This window comes from Pseudophryne corroboree, chromosome 11, assembly GCF_028390025.1.
Source record: "Pseudophryne corroboree isolate aPseCor3 chromosome 11, aPseCor3.hap2, whole genome shotgun sequence".
Lineage (NCBI taxonomy): Eukaryota > Metazoa > Chordata > Amphibia > Anura > Myobatrachidae > Pseudophryne > Pseudophryne corroboree.
In genome coordinates, this window is record NC_086454.1 from 9,191,842 (window position 1) to 9,211,141 (window position 19,300).

Consider the following 19,300-nt stretch of genomic DNA (forward strand, 5'->3'; position numbering starts at 1 on the left):
TAATATATAATATATACCTGTCCGGCTGCAGTAGTGATATATATATATTTTTTATATCATTTATCATCCAGTCGCAGCAGACACAGTACGGTAGTTCACGGCTGTGGCTACCTCTGTGTCTCTGCACTCGGCAGGCAGTCCGTCCATAATTGTAATACCACCTAACCGTGGATTTTTTTCATTCTTCTTTATACATACATAGTTACATAGACATCTTCTCTTTATCAACCAGTCTATATTAGCTGCAGACACAGTACAGTACGGTAGTTCACGGCTGTGGCTACCTCTGTGTCTGCACTCGGCAGGCAGTCCGTCCATAATTGTATACCACCTAACCGTGGTTTTTTTTCATTCTTCTTTATACATACATAGTTACATAGACATCTTCTCTTTATCAACCAGTCTATATTAGCTGCAGACACAGTACAGTACGGTAGTTCACGGCTGTGGCTACCTCTGTGTCTGCACTCGGCAGGCAGTCCGTCCATAATTGTATACCACCTAACCGTGGATTTTTTTCAGTCTTCTTTATACATACATAGTTACATAGACATCTTCTCTTTATCAACCAGTCTATATTAGCTGCAGACACAGTACAGTACGGTAGTTCACGGCTGTGGCTACCTCTGTGTCTGCAGTCGGCAGGCAGTCCATAATTGTATACTAGTATCCATCTCCATTGTTTACCTGAGGTGCCTTTTAGTTGTGCCTATTAAAATATGGAGAACAAAAATGTTGAGGTTCCAAAATTAGGGAAAGATCAAGATCCACTTCCACCTCGTGCTGAAGCTGCTGCCACTAGTCATGGCCGAGACGATGAAATGCCAGCAACGTCGTCTGCCAAGGCCGATGCCCAATGTCATAGTACAGAGCATGTCAAATCCAAAACACCAAATATCAGAAAAAAAAGGACTCCAAAACCTAAAATAAAATTGTCGGAGGAGAAGCGTAAACTTGCCAATATGCCATTTACCACACGGAGTGGCAAGGAACGGCTGAGGCCCTGGCCTATGTTCATGGCTAGTGGTTCAGCTTCACATGAGGATGGAAGCACTCAGCCTCTCGCTAGAAAAATGAAAAGACTCAAGCTGGCAAAAGCAGCACAGCAAAGAACTGTGCATTCTTCGAAATCCCAAATCCACAAGGAGAGTCCAATTGTGTCGGTTGCGATGCCTGACCTTCCCAACACTGGACGTGAAGAGCATGCGCCTTCCACCATTTGCACGCCCCCTGCAAGTGCTGGAAGGAGCACCCGCAGTCCAGTTCCTGATAGTCAGATTGAAGATGTCAGTGTTGAAGTACACCAGGATGAGGAGGATATGGGTGTTGCTGGCGCTGGGGAGGAAATTGACCAGGAGGATTCTGATGGTGAGGTGGTTTGTTTAAGTCAGGCACCCGGGGAGACACCTGTTGTCCGTGGGAGGAATATGGCCGTTGACATGCCAGGTGAAAATACCAAAAAAATCAGCTCTTCGGTGTGGAGGTATTTCACCAGAAATGCGGACAACAGGTGTCAAGCCGTGTGTTCCCTTTGTCAAGCTGTAATAAGTAGGGGTAAGGACGTTAACCACCTCGGAACATCCTCCCTTATACGTCACCTGCAGCGCATTCATAATAAGTCAGTGACAAGTTCAAAAACTTTGGGTGACAGCGGAAGCAGTCCACTGACCAGTAAATCCCTTCCTCTTGTAACCAAGCTCACGCAAACCACCCCACCAACTCCCTCAGTGTCAATTTCCTCCTTCCCCAGGAATGCCAATAGTCCTGCAGGCCATGTCACTGGCAATTCTGACGAGTCCTCTCCTGCCTGGGATTCCTCCGATGCATCCTTGCGTGTAACGCCTACTGCTGCTGGCGCTGCTGTTGTTGCCGCTGGGAGTCGATGGTCATCCCAGAGGGGAAGTCGTAAGCCCACTTGTACTACTTCCAGTAAGCAATTGACTGTTCAACAGTCCTTTGCGAGGAAGATGAAATATCACAGCAGTCATCCTACTGCAAAGCGGATAACTGAGGCCTTGACAACTATGTTGGTGTTAGACGTGCGTCCGGTATCCGCCGTTAGTTCACAGGGAACTAGACAATTTATTGAGGCAGTGTGCCCCCGTTACCAAATACCATCTAGGTTCCACTTCTCTAGGCAGGCGATACCGAGAATGTACACGGACGTCAGAAAAAGACTCACCAGTGTCCTAAAAAATGCAGTTGTACCCAATGTCCACTTAACCACGGACATGTGGACAAGTGGAGCAGGGCAGGGTCAGGACTATATGACTGTGACAGCCCACTGGGTAGATGTATGGACTCCCGCCGCAAGAACAGCAGCGGCGGCACCAGTAGCAGCATCTCGCAAACGCCAACTCTTTCCTAGGCAGGCTACGCTTTGTATCACCGCTTTCCAGAATACGCACACAGCTGAAAACCTCTTACGGCAACTGAGGAAGATCATCGCGGAATGGCTTACCCCAATTGGACTCTCCTGTGGATTTGTGGCATCGGACAACGCCAGCAATATTGTGTGTGCATTAAATATGGGCAAATTCCAGCACGTCCCATGTTTTGCACATACCTTGAATTTGGTGGTGCAGAATTTTTTAAAAAACGACAGGGGCGTGCAAGAGATGCTGTCGGTGGCCAGAAGAATTGCGGGACACTTTCGGCGTACAGGCACCACGTACAGAAGACTGGAGCACCACCAAAAACTACTGAACCTGCCCTGCCATCATCTGAAGCAAGAAGTGGTAACGAGGTGGAATTCAACCCTCTATATGCTTCAGAGGTTGGAGGAGCAGCAAAAGGCCATTCAAGCCTATACAATTGAGCACGATATAGGAGGTGGAATGCACCTGTCTCAAGTGCAGTGGAGAATGATTTCAACGTTGTGCAAGGTTCTGATGCCCTTTGAACTTGCCACACGTGAAGTCAGTTCAGACACTGCCAGCCTGAGTCAGGTCATTCCCCTCATCAGGCTTTTGCAGAAGAAGCTGGAGGCATTGAAGAAGGAGCTAAAAGGGAGCAATTCCGCTAGGCATGTGGGACTTGTGGATGCAGCCCTTAATTCGCTTAACAAGGATTCACGGGTGGTCAATCTGTTGAAATCAGAACACTACATTTTGGCCACCGTGCTCGATCCTAGATTTAAAGCCTACCTTGGATCTCTCTTTCCGGCAGACACAAGTCTGCTGGGGTTGAAAGACCTGCTGGTGACAAAATTGTCAAGTCAAGCGGAACGCGACCTGTCAACATCTCCTCCTTCACATTCTCCCGCAACTGGGGGTGCGAGGAAAAGGCTCAGAATTCCGAGCCCACCCGCTGGCGGTGATGCAGGGCAGTCTGGAGCGACTGCTGATGCTGACATCTGGTCCGGACTGAAGGACCTGACAACGATTACGGACATGTCGTCTACTGTCACTGCATATGATTCTCTCAACATTGATAGAATGGTGGAGGATTATATGAGTGACCGCATCCAAGTAGGCACGTCACACAGTCCGTACTTATACTGGCAGGAAAAAGAGGCAATTTGGAGGCCCTTGCACAAACTGGCTTTATTCTACCTAAGTTGCCCTCCCACAAGTGTGTACTCCGAAAGAGTGTTTAGTGCCGCCGCTCACCTTGTCAGCAATCGGCGTATGAGGTTACATCCAGAAAATGTGGAGAAGATGATGTTCATTAAAATGAATTATAATCAATTCCTCCGCGGAGACATTGACCAGCAGCAATTGCCTCCACAAAGTACACAGGGAGCTGAGATGGTGGATTCCAGTGGGGACGAATTGATAATCTGTGAGGAGGGGGATGTACACGGTGATATATCGGAGGGTGAAGATGAGGTGGACATCTTGCCTCTGTAGAGCCAGTTTGTGCAAGGAGAGATTAATTGCTTCTTTTTTGGGGGGGGTCCAAACCAACCCGTCATATCAGTCACAGTCGTGTGGCAGACCCTGTCACTGAAATGATGGGTTGGTTAAAGTGTGCATGTCCTGTTTTGTTTATACAACATAAGGGTGGGTGGGAGGGCCCAAGGACAATTCCATCTTGCACCTCTTTTTTCTTTTCTTTTTCTTTGCATCATGTGCTGATTGGGGAGGGTTTTTTGGAAGGGACATCCTGCGTGACACTGCAGTGCCACTCCTAGATGGGCCCGGTGTTTGTGTCGGCCACTAGGGTCGCTAATCTTACTCACACAGTCAGCTACCTCATTGCGCCTCTTTTTTTCTTTGCGTCATGTGCTGTTTGGGGAGGGTTTTTTGGAAGGGACATCCTGCGTGACACTGCAGTGCCACTCCTAGATGGGCCCGGTGTTTGTGTCGGCCACTAGGGTCGCTAATCTTACTCACACAGCTACCTCATTGCGCCTCTTTTTTTCTTTGCGTCATGTGCTGTTTGGGGAGGGTTTTTGGAAGGGACATCCTGCGTGACACTGCAGTGCCACTCCTAGATGGGCCCGGTGTTTGTGTCGGCCACTAGGGTCGCTAATCTTACTCACACAGCTACCTCATTGCGCCTCTTTTTTTCTTTGCGTCATGTGCTGTTTGGGGAGGGTTTTTTGGAAGGGCCATCCTGCGTGACACTGCAGTGCCACTCCTAGATGAGCCCGGTGTTTGTGTCGGCCACTAGGGTCGCTAATCTTACTCACACAGCTACCTCATTGCGCCTCTTTTTTTCTTTGCGTCGTGTGCTGTTTGGGGAGGGTTTTTTGGAAGGGACATCCTGCGTGACACTGCAGTGCCACTCCTAGATGGGCCCGGTGTTTGTGTCGGCCACTAGGGTCGCTTATCTCACTCACACAGCGACCTCGGTGCAAATTTTAGGACTAAAAATAATATTGTGAGGTGTGAGGTATTCAGAATAGACTGAAAATGAGTGTAAATTATGGTTTTTGAGGTTAATAATACTTTGGGATCAAAATGACCCCAAATTCTATGATTTAAGCTGTTTTTTAGTGTTTTTTGAAAAAAACACCCGAATCCAAAACACACCCGAATCCGACAAAAAAAATTCGGTGAGGTTTTGCCAAAACGCGTTCGAACCCAAAACACGGCCGCGGAACCGAACCCAAAACCAAAACACAAAACCCGAAAAATTTCAGGCGCTCATCTCTAATATATATACAGTATGAATGCTGCAATGGTGCTTATATCTGAACCAGCAGAGTATGACTGACAAGCTCTGCTGCAAAGCTTTACATGAAGGGGCTGGTTCATCAGCAGGTTCAGTGAAAATGGTGATGTCACAGCAGCTCAGCTGTCTGAAACAAAGCTTTTGATGTGTTGCACAACTCTCCTTTATTGATGTTTCCAGTAATTAATTTAAACATCAATGAAATAATTATGACAAACGATTGGATTAGTCTGAGGACTAATCCAGTGATCAAAAACAGCCTGATGATTATATGTCAGTTGTTTGACAAAATAACGGAGAAAGGGGCCCAAACTATTACTTTCCTAGAGCCCCATCATCAAGCACTGGAGAAGGAAGCTTTTTAGCAGTAGTTAGGCCTAGCAGAAACTACACTCACCGGAGTGGGTACTAACTGTAGAAAAGCACCCCTATAACACCCAGAGTATATACCTTAACATTGGGAGTGGGACACAGATGAATGTGCAAGAAGAAGTCCAGAACAGTTTTATTTGTGATGTTCAAATACAAACACAAAAAATGAACACGCCTGCCTAATGATATAAATACAAGACCGAAAAGCACAGGAAAACTGATACGGTTGGCAAACTTTGCAATGTGATTTGGACAAGACATTTCAATAAAGATTCCTGAAGGTGGAAAACTCTTGTAAGGGTTCTGAAATAAAAGTACAATTACATATAATACAAGACATTGGGGGTCATTCCGAGTTGATCGCTCGCTAGCTAGTTTTAGCAGCCGTGCAAACGCTATGCCGCCGCCCACTGGGGAGTGTATTTTAGCTTAGCAGAAGTGCGGACGCATGTGCAGCCGAGCTCTGCAAAATCAGTTTGTGCAGTTTCAGAGTAGCTCTGAACCTACTCAGCGCTTGTGATCACTTCAACCTATTCGTTCCGGATTTCACTCTATACACCCGCCCAGCGAACGCCCAGCCACGCCTGCGTTTTTTCAGACACGCCTGTGTTTGTTTTTCACCCAGACACCCAGAAACGCCCCCTTCCTGTCAATCTTCTTGCGGCCGTCAGTGCACCTGAAACCTTCACTAGAACCTGAGCACAACAACAAATGGCTTTGTACCCGTACGTCGCACTTGCGCATTGCGGTGCATGCGCATGCGCAGAAATGCCGATTTTCAGCCTGATCGCTGCGCTGCGAACAACGACAGCTAGCGATCAACTCGGAATGACCCCCATTGTCAAATACTGGGCATGGAAATGACATGCATTCAGAGGACCAAACAAAAGAGAACACGACACATTTTATTTAACTGTGCCTTAAAAATTCATTTACAAAATATGGTAAAATAGACGGCAATTGCTGCAAATAATATTTGAAAGGTTTTATAGAAAGACGTCAACAACTGTGCTTTTTATGTGAGTTCCATTTGTTGGTCTTTAAATGTCGCAGTTTGCTGGAAGTCTGTGTACTCTGATGTGAGTGGCCAGGCGCTGTTAGTGAGCACGCTGGATAGATGTGCGCTCTCCTGCATTCATAGTCAGAACATATTCTGGAGTTGTAGACGCAGCCTGTGATTTATTTTCAGGGCGTGTAGATTTTGCTGTTCAGCAGATGCTCTGGGTATAGTGCTTGGATCCAGAATGCTGTAGCAGATTGCGCTCAGAGAAGTACTGAATGAATCCAGCAGATACATGCTGTGTTTGACAGCTCCGTGTACCCTGCCTCTCGCTGCCAATTGTCTCCCAAACAAAGGCAAAAGTTGCTTTCAGTGGGCAGCATCGGAACGCCAAGAAAGGAGCCTATTCTCAAGCATTTTTCTCATTCAGTCTCACCGCTAACAGGGATAGATTCACATTAGCGCTTCCAGTACTTTGAAGAAACTTAATATATTTACAAGTGTTTTGGAACATTGTTTTTTTTTTGTCTTTCTTACCCGCATTACTCTGTTATCAAATAATAAAATAAAAATTACTATACGGTCAATATAGGGGTCTATACAATTCTCACATTTAAAGGGTCTTCCCAAAGCCCCCAAAAGCCCCTATTTTTACAGGCTAGTCACAATTTTCATCGGGCCAAAGGGACAGCAGCAGGGCCATAACGTTGTGTGTGAGGAAGAGGTAGGGGGCGCTGTTGGCGGCACTTGTCAATTATCTGTTTTAATTACTTTCACTTGCAGCTTCCCCCCTTTTTGAAGCCCAGGAACTCACATAGAACTTACATAGACAGCTGGAGAATTCTAACTATTTGAAGCTTACCTTGTACTTTGTGAAAAAATTATCAGCGTTGCGAGTGAGCAGATCTATGTAGTGTGTGGCTGCAGGAGATTGGATGTGTTGCTGCACACTACATAAATCTGCTCAATTGCAATGCTGATTACTTTTTTTTACAGAGTACAAGTAGCTTCATATTGTTAGAAATCTCATAATTTCTATGCAGGATCAAATAGCCCAATGAGTAGGATGTTTGACTTGAATGCAGTAAGTTATGGGTTTGAATCCTGTGTATTGCAGTATGAGCCCACTTCCTCTACTCAAAAGTACCTGAGTTTTGCACGTGCTCAAAGACGACTGAGATTTTTCTTTTTTGCTTTTCTGTATTCTTTTTCCCAATTCAGAATCAAACACAATGAGGTATATTTACAAAAAATGCAGGTTTTTAAAAGTGGAGATGTTGCCCATAGCAACCAATCAGATTCTACTTGTAATTTATCTAGAACCTTCTAGAAAATAATAGCCAGAATCTGATTGGTTGCTATAGGCAACGTCTCCATATCTACAAACCCACATTAGTAAATATACCCCATAGGTTCTTGTTGCTTTTAATGGGATGCGTTTTGTGCACCACTCTGAGCAATGTGATAAAAGAAACGTAACAAATCCACCACGTGTATTAGGTCCCAATGTGCCCTCACTCTGGTGATAACTATGCCCTCACTCTGGTGATAACTATCAGCCTCACGTAACGCTAATCGGAACAGTATTTTAGGAGAAAACATGAAACGTTTATTTGAGATAATGCCGGAGGTGGAATGCTCAGTGTGACTCCTCCCTAACTCTAGCTGCACATTGACCTTTGGGTAAGGATGCAGATTGAGAGCCCTATCACAGTGCCAACTGCTGTACCCTGGGGGGCCCTCATATTGTATCTAAAGGGGCCCTAGCAATGTGCCATCTACCCATGGGAGCTATATCAGTGTGTACTGTACATCTACCAATGGGAGCTCTAGGAGAGTGCTATCTACCCATGAGAGCCATAGCAGAGTTACATCTATCCATGGCGGTCCGGCAGAGTGCCATCTACCAAATGGGAGCTCCTGCAGAGTGCCATCTACCCAATGGGAGCTCCTGCAGAGTGCCATCTACCCAATGGGAGCTCCTGCAGAGTGCCATTTACCCAATGGGAGCTCCTGCAGAGTGCCATCTACCCAATGGGAGCTCCTGCAGAGTGCCTTCTACCCAATTGGAGCTCCTGCAGAGTGCCATCTACCCAATGGGAGCTCCTGCAGAGTGCCTTCTACCCAATGGGAGCTCCTGCAGAGTGCCATCTAACCAATGTGAGCTCCTGCAGAGTGCCATCTACCCAATGGGAGCTCCTGCAGAGTGCCTTCTACCCAATGGGAGCTCCTGCAGAGTGCCATCTACCCAATGGGAGCTCCTGCAGAGTGCCTTCTACCCAATGGGAGCTCCTGCAGAGTGCCATCTAACCAATGTGAGCTCCTGCAAAGTGCCATCTACCCAATGGGAGCTCCTGCAGAGTGCCATCTACCCAATGGGAGCTCCTGCAGAGTGCCTTCTACCCAATGGGAGCTCCGGCAGAGTGCCATCTACCCAATGGGAGCTCCGGCAGAGTGCCATCGACCAAATGGGAGCTCCTGCAGAGTGCCATCTACCCAATGGGAGCTCCTGCAGAGTGCCATCTACCCAATGGGAGCTCCTGCAGAATGCCTTCTACCCAATGGGAGCTCCTGCAGAGTGCCTTCTACCCAGTGGGAGCTCCAGCAAAGTGCAATCTACCCATGGAAACCATAGAAGTGTGCCACCTACACACGGTAGCCCTGGCGAGTTCCATCTACACATGTGATATCCAGCAGAGTGGCAACTACACCTGTGATCCCAGCAAAGTGCTATCTACCCATAGAAGCCCTGGAAGATTCCCATCTACCCATTGGAACGCTTGCTGAATGTCATCTATCCATGGGTATCCTAGCAGAGTGCGATCCAGCCATGGGGATGCTAGCAGAGTGCCACCTAACTATGAGAACCTAGCAGAGTGCCATCTATCCATGAGGACCCTAGCAGAGTGCCACCTAACTATGAGAACCCTAGCATAGTGCCATCTATCCATGAGGACCCTAGCAGAGTGCCACCTAACTATGAGAACCCTAGCATAGGGCCATCTATCCATGAAGATCCTAGCAGAGTGGCATCTATCCATGAGGACCCTAACAGAGTGCCATCTATCCATGAGGACCCTAGCAGAGTGCCATCTATCCATGAGGACCCTAGCAGAGTGCCATCTATCCATGAGGACCCTAGCAGAGTGCCACCTAACTATGAGAACCCTAGCATAGTGGCATCTATCCATGAGGATCCTAGCAGAGTGGCATCTATCCATGAGGACCCTAACAGAGTGCCATCTATCCATGAGAATCCTAGCAGAGTGCCATCTATCCATGAGAATCCTAGCAGAGTGCCATCTATCCATGAGAATCCTAGCAGAGTGCCATCTATCCATGAGAATCCTAACAGAGTGGCATCTATCCATGAGGACCCTAACAGAGTGCCATCTATCCATGAGGACCCTAGCAGAGTGCAATCTATCCATGAGAATCCTAGCAGAGTGCAATCTATCCATGAGGATCCTAGCAGAGTGGCATCTATCCATGAGGACCCTAGCAGAGTGCCATCTATCCATGAGAATCCTAGCAGAGTGCCATCTATCCATGAGAATCCTAGCAGAGTACCATCTAGTTATGAGAACCCTAGCAGAATGCCATCTATCCACAAGGGCCCTATCAGAGTACCATCTAGTTATGAGAACCCTAGCATCATGCCATCTAGACATGGGGACACCAGCAGATGCCATCTAGGCACGAGGACACTTGTAGAGTGCCATCTAGGCACTAGGACACCAGCAGAGTTCCATCTAGCCACAAGGGCCCTATCAGAGTACCATCTAGTTATGAGAACCCTAGCATCATGCCATCTAGACATGGGGACACCAGCAGATGCCATCTAGGCACAAGGACACTTGTAGAGTGCCATCTAGGCACTAGGACACCAGCAGAGTGCCATCTAGCCACAAGGGCCCTATCAGAGTACCATCTAGTTATGAGAACCCTAGCATCGTGCCATCTAGACATGGGGACACCAGCAGAGTGCCATCTAGGCACTAGGACACTTGTAGAGTGCCATCAATGCACATCTCTCATCTAGATAAAATTTCTTATCAGAAAGAAGGACCCATTATTCCAAGCTCTCTGACACAGCTAATTAGAAGCCATGGGTGTTTAGTCAACATACCATCATTTAAATGTACTTTTGTTTTACAAACCCTTACGTGTATGTGAGCTGCTGTTTCAGTTTTGCTTGTCACCCAGCATTTGTAGCCGCCTTGTATCCATTCTGTCATCAGACAGTGCTGTGCTCCCTGTAACCCGCCTGTACCGTCTCATCCATATGTCGATTGCTTGGCAGTTAAGAGGATTTAATTGTCTTCAGACATTTGCCTCTAGACGCTACCTGAATGCACACCGTACGTCTGAAACACTCCTCTACATGGAAATGCATTCATATCTATTCATGTATTCATAGGATTTCTAGAAAGTGAAGACAAAAAACCCCAAAAGCCTCTATTAACATCCGGAGCACTAAACCACAGTAATGATATAGTGTGCCACGGGCAGCGTCATTTCACATCAAGCAACATCTACGGCACGGCTCTGAGTCTTTATTATAAGTGTGAGCATTGATGGCCAGTGTTTAACCTTACACATCTGATAGAACAATTCAAATAAAAGTTACAACAAAAGTCGCTTTAACGTCAGCACTGTGTGCAAGTAATAACATATAATACATGTCAGGGTGACAGAGGTCTAAGGGGTATATTCATCAACTCATTCTGACCGTAAAACATGTGGCAATGGTTATATCAGCCATCAGGAGGGACTGGTGTCCCGGGACCTTACAAAAAGGGGGCCCACCCCTGGCTCCTACCGCCAATACCAGGAGAGTTGCACCAGGCTGTGAAACAACAGCGGGCTAATACACAGAGAGGACTTCTTAAAACCAGCTTTCCATGCGCATCAGCTCTCTGTGATCCGTTCCTGTAGGTGCGCAATGCTCCACCTATATGTAACAATGTACTGTATGATGTCACATAGGGGTGGATCAGTGCAGCACAATCTTTTTTGGGGGGAGAGGGCTGTCTATTTTGTCAGTCCCGGGCCTCACAATTTCTGATGGCAGCCCTAGCAGCCATAGTGGACGCCAAGTCTCTTCAGCTAGATGTAACGCAAGTTATAAGTTAGGTTCTCCTTATGCAGCGTAGGGATCCTGGTTTGGATCCTCTCTGCTTTCTTTTTAGCTTAGTGCCTTGGAAGTTGCAGCAGGGTGGTTAAAGACATTGTGAAAAGTATCTCTGCCGGCTCACTGGCCCTTGTTCTGCTATAGGAATGATAACTGACAGTCATGCACGTTAGATACTGACACCTAGTTGTAAGATGTAGTTGAGAGGATGCATAGAGCTGTATGTGAAGTAGAGCGTTATACAAAGTCACACTTTATCAGAAGTTCATGTGCAGGAATAGTTACTATGCGCTCATCTATCAAACATATTTAACTAATATAAAGATGAGGTCAGGTAAAGGTTAAATATCTCATAACAAATACACAAACATCATAGCACCAATACTGCACTTTCTATGCACACATTCTCCCACTTCATGGTAAGGCTCCTGTCTCTTCTTACTAGCACCTACACTCTGGTCCAATGATTGAAGGCTCATATCTACACACATAGCAAACTTGGTAGAAGTTGCTACCACTGGGCATGTGCAGCAGCTCCGCTCTGTCCTTTACACTGCATGATGCGGCAGCAGCTCTAGTAATCGTATTATATACAATTCCTGTCATCATTTGAACTGCTGGCCAGGAGGAGGGGGGTTTCTGGGCGACCGGAACCCTCCCCCTGCTTTTACCTATAGTTCCATGGGCCCGGACTCCAAGCACAATTCACTGGAGAAGTCAATTTAAATATGAGTTGTTTCATTTATGTTTTGCTTTTTTTTTATTGTATTTTTGTTGCGTGTGAGTTTATACCTCATTCATGCGCTCAGTATAATTGGTTTTGCATAAAACGGTTTACCTGCATATAATGCCCCCAAAACGTAATTCCATATCTACTTTCAAAGGCCTGGGATTAAGCAGAGGAAATCCTATTAGCCCCCTCCCCACATTAGCCTGAAAATGCAGGGATTATATGTGATGAATTGACCACATACAAGGACCAATTCCTGCAGAAACAGCAGGTACAATTTTAGCCCGTGACTGTGATGAATAGACTCATTAGGGCATTGTGAACAGCACAGCTGAAAGGCGCAAAATAGTGTGACAGGAAAATGGTGCATATTGCATTACCCGCATCGCCTGCTCCGAGGAATAAATGACATAGCTTTTGAGAATTTAGGTCACAGGAAAAAAAATATTTATGATGTATATTTACCTTCCTCACTGAAAGGGTCATTTAAGAACATGGAAAGAGGCGAGTCTCCTGCACGTTTGCGGTTCTGTGACCCCCTACACCTTGTTTTTTCGTAAAAACACCAATTTTGACAAGAAGCGCATGGATTGTGCTGGAGCCAGGAGGCTGCAGGAATGTGGGGGACTAGCGCCAAACATACAGTACTTGGGTCTGCAGAGACCAGATATTTACTTCCTTGGGCAATGGGATTGTTCCTGTGGGTGTAGTAGTGGTGGAAAGGATTTGTCCTGCCACTTTCTTGGTCTTAGCAGTGCTGGATGTATTCCTTCTTCACCTGGGTTGCAAAGAGAAGAGAAAAATATATAGTGTGCACTGTTGAAATTCATGGATATGATAAAAATGGGAGGTACAGTATACTCACCTCTTGTGTACAACTCAGCCAGGGGCGCAGACAGAACTTTACGAGTCTGTTAGCAATATTTTGAAGGAGCCCCTCCCCTATGCTTCTAGAGAGAAACCTCTCTCCACAGTGGTTGTTCATTTAATACCCCATAATGTTGCCTAGTTCATTTTATTCCCCATACAGTAATAGTGCCCTAGTTCATTTTATGCTCCATGCAGGAATAGTGCCCTAGTTCATTTTATGCGCCATACAGTAATAGTGCCCTAGTTCATTTTATGCGCCATACATTAATAGTGCCCTAGTTCACTTTATGCTCCATACAGTAATAGTGCCCTAGTTAATTTTATGCCCCATACAGTAATAGTGCCCTAGTTCATTTTATGCTCCATGCAGGAATAGTGCCATAGTTCACTTTATGCTCCATACAGGAATAGTTCCTTAGTTCATTTTATGCCCCATACAGTAATAGTGCCCTAGTTCATGTTATGCCCCATACAGTAATAGTGCCCTAGTTCATTTTATGCTCCATACAGGAATAGTGCCCTAGTTCATTTTATGCCCCATACAGTAATAGTGCACTAGTTAATTTTATGCCCTATACAGTAATAGTGCCCTAGTTCATTTTATGCTCCATGCAGGAATAGTGCCATAGTTCACTTTATGCTCCATACAGTAATAGTGCCCTAGTTAATTTTATGCCCCATACAGTAATAGTGCCCTAGTTCATGTTATGCCCCATACAGTAATAGTGCCCTAGTTCATTTTATGCTCCATACAGGAATAGTGCCCTAGTTCATTTTATGCCCCATACAGTAATAGTGCACTAGTTAATTTTATGCCCCATACAGTAATAGTGCCCTAGTTCATTTTATGCTCCATACAGAAATAGTGCACTAGTTCACTTCATGCTCCATACAGGAATAGTGCCATAGTTCATTTTATGCTCCATACAGGAATAGTGCCCTAGTTCATTTTATGCCCCATACAGTAATAGTGCCCTAGTTCATTTTATGCCCCATACAGTAATAGTGCGCTATTTCATTTTATGCCCAATACAGTAATAGTGCCCTAGTTCATTTTATGCCCCATATAGTAATAGTGCCTAGTTAATTTTTTGCCCCATAGAGTAATAGTGCCCTAGTTCATTTTATGCCCCATACAGTAATAGTGCCCTAGTTCATTTTATGCCCCATGAAGTAATAGTGCCCTAGTTCATTTTATGCCCCATACAGTAATAGTGCCCTAGTTCATTTTATGCCCCATACAGTAATAGTGCCCTAGTTCACTTCATGCTCCATACAGTAATATTGCCCTAGTTCATTTTATGCCCCATACAGTAATATTGCCCTAGTTCATGTTATGCCCCATACAATAAAAGTGCCCTAGTTCATTGTATGTACCATACAGTAATAGTGCCCTAGTTCACTTTATACCACACTGTGCCCCCAGTTCATATTATGCAACATTGTATTCCCCCAGTTCACAATATACCACACTGTAGTGCTGCCAGTTCACATTATACCAGACAGGGTGGGGACCAGCCATCTCCTATCTGAACGGGGTGCTTCTTAATGCAGGAAATTCCACTTTAACCACTTAAATTTTTTTTTTCTTCAAAAAATCTTTTCAGAAAATAACAGTTTTTTTCATGAGTGAATTAGGTGAAGAATATACATTTGATTGTATCCAAAATGCAACATCAGATCAGAACATCGATAACATTTTAACCATCAGGACTTTACTTCTAACAGTGCCAGACACTGGGAGGGGGTTGGACGGGGCTAATTTACATTTCCCCAATGGCTAGTAGTGTCTCCAGCAGCTGGGTGGGGGTCCTGCCATGCCTTCTTTCCATCAGTGATCGGCAGCTTGGCAAACACTGGGGGAGGGTGCAGGGAAGCAGAGGGACTGGAAGGTCCCTCTGAAAGTGGCAGCTGCCAATTAACCTAACAGTATATTTTTGGATTGTGGGAGGAAACCGGAGTACCCGGAGGAAACCCACGCAAGTACGGGGAGAATATACAAACTCTGCACAGTTTAGTCCATGGTGGGAATTGAACCCATGACCTCAGTGCTTTGAGGCAATAATACTAACCATCACACCGTCCATACTGTGGTGTTATACACGCAAGTGTGAATACAGGGGGTCGTTCCGAGTTGTTCGCTCGTTATTTTTTTTTCGCGACGGAACGATTAGTCGCTAAGGCGCATGCACAATGTCCGCAGTGCGACTGCGCCAAGTAAATTTGCTATGCAGTTAGGAATTTTACTCACGGCATTATGAGGTTTTTTCTACGTTCTGGTGATCGTAATGTGATTGACAGGAAGTGGGTGTTTCTGGGCGGAAACAGGCCGTTTTATGGGTGTGTGTGAAAAAACGCTACAGTTTCTGGGAAAAACGCGGGAGTGGCTGGAAAAACGGAGGAGTGTCTGGGCGAACGCTGGGTGTGTTTGTGACGTCAAACCAGGAACGACAAGCACTGAACTGATCGCACTGGCAGAGTAAGTCTCGAGCTACTCAGAAACTGCACAGAGAAGTCTTTTCGCAATATTGCTAATCTTTCGTTCGCAATTTTGATAAGCTAAGATTCACTCCCAGTAGGCGGCGGCTTAGCGTGTGCAAAGCTGCTAAAAGCAGCTTGCGAGCGAACAACTCGGAATGAGGGCCACAGTTTGGACAGGCAGGATTAAATGCTAAAGTCACATTTTCAATGTAAAATGCAAATATATTCAAGAACAAATATAACTGAAACTAAATAAAATACAAACATCTGTCTTTTCCCAGTTAAGGAATTTATTTCAGCAAGATGAATGCAACATGCAATTCCGGAACAGCACACCATGACCCCACATATCGCAAGTTGTGCCTCACACCCCATAGCTGCGATGTCGGCAGTACTCTACTGTATATGGCTGATTTGGGTGCAGCTGACGCTTAGTGGCGCATCACTTAGAAATGAATTACCCCCATTAAATCAAATCTTCTTTTCTGTCATAGTCCAAATGGGAATGAAGCTACATGTAGTGATATAGGGAGCACTTGTAGTGCACATACTGTAGGTGCATTTGTGTAACACAAAGACGAGTCTTGGGGCCTGCTTCAGCGGTGGACGCACACAGTGCCGCGGTCACACACAAATGGCATGCATCCTGATTGTGCGCAGAGATGCAGTACAGAATTGGACGCACAGTCTAAAGATTTTAGTGGGCATTCCTCGCAGGTAATATGGGGGGGGGGCACAGCTGGACATGTCGCCGGTATGCTGCATTCAAAGACGCACAATCACTGACACCGGAAGCCACACTCGGATGGAGAACCTGCATTTGCCATACTGTAAGGCTGGTGCAAGTGTTGATGGTGCACGGATGGTTCATCTATGCCCGGACTCAGTGATGGAAATCCACCATCCTACGGCGCTGTAAGTGGGCGTCTCATTTGTGCCATTAGCAGCGAGAGACAGCGAGGCTGCGGCTGTGTCCACCTCGGAATCGGGCTGCGCTTCTCACACCTTGTCGCCATATTTAGAATGGCGTACAGATCTAGCACAGGCAGCGAGTCAGGGGGGTAAGTAGTAATGTAAGTCGGTGCATTGACTATTCACTCGGCACAATGTTTACATACATCTAACAATTGCTACTCCAAGGTGTTAGTATGCATTGCTATTGGCAACTACTACTTCAAATTCAGGGCCTCATTCAGACCTGAACGCAGCAGCAAATTTGTTAGCAGTTGGGCAAAACCATGAGGGTCATTCCAACCTAGGTGGTCATTCCGAGTTGATCATTAGCAGAAAATGTTCGCTGCGCAGCGATGAAGCAAAAAACCGGCACTTATGCACATGCGTATGCGGCGCAATGCGCACGCGCAACGTACTTTCGCAACGGCCGATGCAGTATCACACAGGGTCTAGCGAAGCTTTTCAGTCGCACTGCTGGCCGCAGAGTGATTGACAGGAAGAGGGTGTTTCTGGGTGTTTTCTGACCGTTTTCATGGAGTGTTTGAAAAAACGCAGGCGTGCCGAACGCAGGACGTGTTTGTGACGTCAAAACAGGAACTGAATGGCCTGAAGTGATCGCAAGCGCTGAGTATGTCTGGAGCTACTCTGAAACTGCACAATTTATTTTTGTAGCCGCTCTGCGATCCTTTCGTTCGCACTTCTGCTAAGCTAAAATACACTCCCAGTGGGCAGCGGCATAGCGTTTGCATGGCTGCTAAAAACAGCTAGCAAGCGATCAACTCGGAATGACCACCCTGATTGCATGCTAGATTTTTTCGCTACGGTGCGATCAGGTCCAAACTTGGCAAAACTGCGCATGCGTATGCACCGCAATGCGCAGGCAAGTTATACGGGTACAAAGCGGTTCGTTGCTGGGCGATGGATTTAACAAAGAATCCATTCGCACAGCCGATCGCAAGGAGATTGACAGGAGAGGGCGTTTGTGGGTGTCAACTGACCATTTTCTGGGAGTGTTTGGAAAAATGCAGGCGTGTCCAAGCGTTTGCAGGGCGGGTGTCTGACGTCAATTCCGGACACGAACAGGCTGAAGTGATCACAGCGGCTGAGTAAGTTCTGGGCAACTCAGAAACTGCACAAAACTTTTTTGTACTGCTCGGCTGCACAAGCGATTGCACACTTGCAAAGCGAAAATACCCTCCCCTATAGGCGGCGACTATCTGATCGCAGCGCTGCAAAAATTAGCTAGCGAGCGATCAACTTGGAATGATCAGAGGCGGAACTACCGCCAGTGCAACCAGTGCGTTGCACTGAGGCCCGCCTCTGTCCAGGGGCCCAAAGCATGTAATGAGTCAAACTGACTCATTACATGCCGCTGTGTGCTGCGGGCAACCGCTGCCCGCAGCACACAGCCGCCCGGACAGAGAGGAGAGGAGCGCAGCGGTACGGGGGGGGGAAGGAGGAGGAGGGAGCCGCAGCAGCGCTTTGTTACTGGTGGAGGCGCTGCTGCTGCTGTCCCTCTGCTTCACTATAGGCTGTCTTCCGAGAACAGCCTATAGTGAAGCAGAGGGACAGCAGCAGCAGTGCCTCCACCAATAACACAGCGCTGCTGCGGCTCCCTCCTCCACCTCCCTCCTCCTCATTCTCTCCTGCCCGGGAATCCTGACCAGAAGCTGCACCGAGGAGCCTGAGCCAGCGGATAGGGTAAGTATAATTCTTTCTTTCTTTCTTTCTTTCTTTCTTTCTTTCTTTCTTTCTTTCTTTCTTTCTTTCTTTCTTTCTTTCTTGGGACTGTCTGCCGCAATGTGTAAAAAGGGGGAATCTGCCTGCCACAATGTGTAAAAAGGGGGAATCTGCCTGCCGCAATGTGTAAAAAGGGGGAATTTGCCTGCCGCAATGTGTAAAAAGGGGGAATCTGCCTGCCGCAATGTGTAAAAAGGGGGAATCTGCCTGCCGCAATGTGTAAAAAGGGGGAATTTGCCTGCCGCAATGTGTAAAAAGGGGGAATCTGCCTGATGTTATGTGTAAAAAGGGGGAATCTGCCTGCCGTATTGTGTAACAAGGGGGAATCTGCCTGCCGTAATGTGTAAAAAGGGGGAATCTGTCTGCCGTAATGTGTAAAAAGGGGGAATCTGCCTGCCGTAATGTGTAAAAAGGGGGAATCTGCCTGCCGCAATGTGTAAAAAGGGGGAATCTGCCTGATGTGATGTGTAAAAAGGGGGAATCTGCCTGCTGTAATGTGTAAAAAGGGGGACGCTGTCTGCCGTAATGTGTAACAAGGGCTCGCTGTCTGCCGTAATGTGTAAAAAGTGTACGCTGTCTGCCGCTATGTGTAACAAGGGCACGCTGTCTGCCGTTATGTGTAAAAAGGGGACGCTGTCTGCCGTTATGTGTAAAAAGGGGGACGCTGTCTGCCGTAATGTGTAAAAAGGGGACGCCGTCTGCCGTAATGTGTAAAAAGGGGGAATCTGCCTGCCGCAATGTGTAAAAAGGGGGAATCTGCCTGATGTGATGTGTAAAAAGGGGGAATCTGCCTGCCGTAATGTGTAAAAAGGGGGACGCTGTCTGCCGTAATGTGTAACAAGGGCTCGCTGTCTGCCGTAATGTGTAAAAAGTGTACGCTGTCTGCCGCTATGTGTAA

General features: G+C 46.6%; 1 protein-coding gene across 1 annotated transcript in view; it reads left to right on the top strand.

Annotated features, from left to right (window-relative positions):
* The window catches only part of LRRC4C (leucine rich repeat containing 4C), a 1,405,504-nt gene that overhangs the window by 811,374 nt on the left and 574,830 nt on the right, over positions 1–19,300 (top strand). The window lies entirely within an intron of this gene.